The sequence below is a fragment of the Diadema setosum genome, chromosome 5 (assembly GCF_964275005.1).
Source record: "Diadema setosum chromosome 5, eeDiaSeto1, whole genome shotgun sequence".
NCBI classification, from domain to species: Eukaryota; Metazoa; Echinodermata; class Echinoidea; order Diadematoida; family Diadematidae; genus Diadema; species Diadema setosum.
The window spans coordinates 87,501-90,737 of record NC_092689.1 but is presented as its reverse complement, the minus strand read 5'-3'; the positions used below and the strand labels follow the sequence as shown (position 1 = coordinate 90,737).

Genomic DNA, 3,237 nt, shown 5'->3' with positions numbered 1-3,237 from the left:
GTATTTTGTCAATGTTTGTGAAATTATTTAGTAAAGTACATTTCTAAAAAGCTCAAAGCTTATACCAACACTGCTGCGATCATATTTCAAGTAACTATATGAATTTTTCCGGTAGTTGTCACGATGACTTGTATACATGTACATCGAAAAAAATGAAAAACACATTAATATTCACAACAAAGAAAATACTTATCGTAAAGCCTAAAATAGGGATATTTATATGATTATGAAGTCAAATTATTGATGAATCTTCCTTTGAGTTCTGTGCAGTGGAGTGTGAGGATCCGCTCAGTGAACTTGCTGGTGCTAAGTCTGATGTCACACCTGGTGTAAAATGGACTGGTATGTCTTTAAGACCGCAATACCTGTACAGAGAGAGAGAGAGAGAGAGAGAGAAAGGGGGGGGGGGGGCGGGAGAGAAGACAAACTGGCATTACATGTAACATGTAATTCCCAATCCAATGCCCTGCCTTATGCTGCCCCGCCCTACCCTGCCCAAAGCCGTTCCTAACAAAGTTTACTGCAATTCGTGATCTCTGAGCAAATTGCAAAAAATCATGCAAAATCTTTACAATAACATTCATGCGTAGCAGAGATCAAAAAGAATGCAGTAATAAGAAAATGAATTTTGTCATTTATTGAGTGGTTTTTTGTTTTTTGTTTTTTGTTTTTTTTTTGCATATTCGTATCAAATATTGCATTGCTTGGTCCCACATAAATATAGTCCCATAGTTGGTCCGACTTAATGCATGTCATGTTTCCATAAAATTATGTTCAAACTCACATTGCCAAAGGTTTAACAGGTGCTACTTTGACTTCGCTGGGTCACACCTGACTCAAAGATATAATGCTAATAATTCAATAATCAAATATTCCTGCATGTCATTCACAAATTTCCTCACCAGAGAACGTGAGAGACATTTTCCTCAAATGCTAAAATTATAGGAATACTGCAGACATACACTATACAAGTACAGTGCTTTCTCATCCAGTAGTACGAGAAACTTTCTTCCCCTCTTTTCTTTGTTCTTTAAAAACACATTTTCAGCTGACGGTTCAGAGAAATTGAAACATGTTTGAACACTCTTTCAATAGGCCTACACCGCATCAGGACCATGAATGGAGAACCTCACAATAGGCTTGACAGAAATTATGATGCAAATATCAGATATAGAACTACAGTGAAATAACGTAATAACAATTATAATAGTGTAGGGCCTAGTCTTTGTTTTAGTGACCATTTTTTTTTTTTTTTGTCTTGGTAAGGGAATGATTCTAAGTGCCCTACAATAAAAGAACAAATACAAACTATGAGTAAATGGACAACAGTACGCAGCATGCCAATATAATCTCGTACAAAGTAATAGGTCTATACCTTTGATGACCATTCCCTTTGGTGAGTGGACAACAGTAAGATGGCTAAGTGCTATTGATCAAGGATGGCCCGAGGAATCGTCAGCAGCTCCCAAGAGGCTTCAGGCTGTTCTTGCTCAGCAAACTGCAGGAGTTCAGCTTGTGGGTCAGCAGGGCGGGGGCATCTTCGCCGGTCATTTCTCGTTACTCTATTTCTTTTGTTTTTTTAATACAAACAAACAGAAAATGATTATTGCCAATTTTTCATCTCACGCTGCAAATCCGCCGTGCATCTCATGTTCTCTCCCTGTCCATATGATGAGTTTGATCATGAGAATTAGTCGTGATTCTCTCCTCAAACAAGATACGACCATCCACATGTCTGTCTAAAAGTGCGCTATTGTAACTGATTTGAGCGTAGCCAGTCACAATAGCATCAAAACAGACAGGCAGTTATATATGGATTGTAGATCTGAGATAAAATGATTTAATGGCATAAAAACACTGACAAAAGCGGCATATGTGAGGAATCATTTCATCTCGGTACAATGTATATTACTATTGTAACTGTTGTCATCGACATTGTCATCATAATGATCATTTACTCCAATATTATACAAGAAGTGAATGGACACGAGTGCGATGGTACAAAATTTCGCACGCAGAAAGATAAAGTGAATCGTGAGCTTTTCATATCTTTCAAGTGGAAATTACACTCGGAATAAATCATTGATGCAGGGTGATCGTGCTTTATCCGATCCGTTATATGGAACCAAAATTGTGGAACCAGTTACCTATTCAGTAAGAGCAACTGTCATCTACAGAGACATTCAAATCTTACAATGTACTGTTCCTATCACACTGAGGACCGAAATTGCTCTCATTAATGTTCGGAAAAATATTCTTTATTTGGTATATGCTGTATTCTTTTATTATTATGTTTGTTTGTTGTACTGGGTATGTCATTGTCTTCTTTGTTGTCTTGTTTGAACATAGATCTATCAAGACAAATGTAAAGATCTAGTTCTATATCTTTTAATTCTTGAAGCACCATGAGCACTGAAACTAAGCTGGACCTGTGCGCTATAATCATCATCATTATCATTATTATTGCTATTATTATTCTTATTATTATCATTACTACTACTACTACTACTACTTTTACTACTACTATAGTACTATATTAGACCACAGACTTGTAGAGATAGGCCTACTGGCAGCCAGTCATGGATAGATAGGCCTACCGTACGCTTGACAGACAGCAACCACGTTAGATAGGCTCTACTGTTGAGTGGACTAAGCTGGGGGAATTAATTTGCACCTTACTGACGAAACAAATTTGATCGAGCAAACTATAGCCAATAAGTCTCTGCACGAGAGTTTCTACTGACATTAGGGGTGCCTGCATCCTCATCCTTAGCTATCCCTCCTACCAATACCTCTAAATTTACGGCTTTAGCTTAAAAAAAAGACTTATATTTAAAACTGTAGGGCCTACTTTGTTCTTATAGTCTGAAACCAACCAGATAGATCTAATTTTAAAGTTAGAGCTCTATATAGCTAGAGACTAGGTCTTTATAGCTACCCGACCGGTAGGACCTAGCTAATACTAATAGATTCTATGTTAAATTATGTTATATTGTCTAACAGTTAACTTAGGCCTATAGGCTACTTGGTACTAACTAAGATCCTACTGTATTCCTAGGCCAATTAAAGCCCAAGCCAAGGCGATAATTAACAGAAATAGATCTAGCCTTATCCTCTAACACTTTAGGCCCTCTTGGCCTACTATTTACGGTAAGAAAATACAACTTTTGAATAGGCCTAGGCCTACGAAGGACGCTAGGTCCTACCTAGAATCTACCATGCTTTCGATACTTATCC

The 3,237-nt window shown here is 37.4% G+C and overlaps 1 long non-coding RNA gene across 1 annotated transcript in view; it reads right to left on the bottom strand.

Annotated features, from left to right (window-relative positions):
- Positions 1-245: 245 nt before the first annotated feature.
- Positions 246-3,237, bottom strand: part of LOC140228371 (uncharacterized) — a 3,637-nt gene continuing 645 nt past the window's right edge. The window contains exons 2-3 of the long non-coding RNA XR_011901237.1: positions 1,376-1,568; positions 246-365 (exon numbers count right to left, since the gene is read on the bottom strand). This is a non-coding gene — a long non-coding RNA (uncharacterized lncRNA). The remainder of the gene's footprint in view (positions 366-1,375; positions 1,569-3,237) is intronic.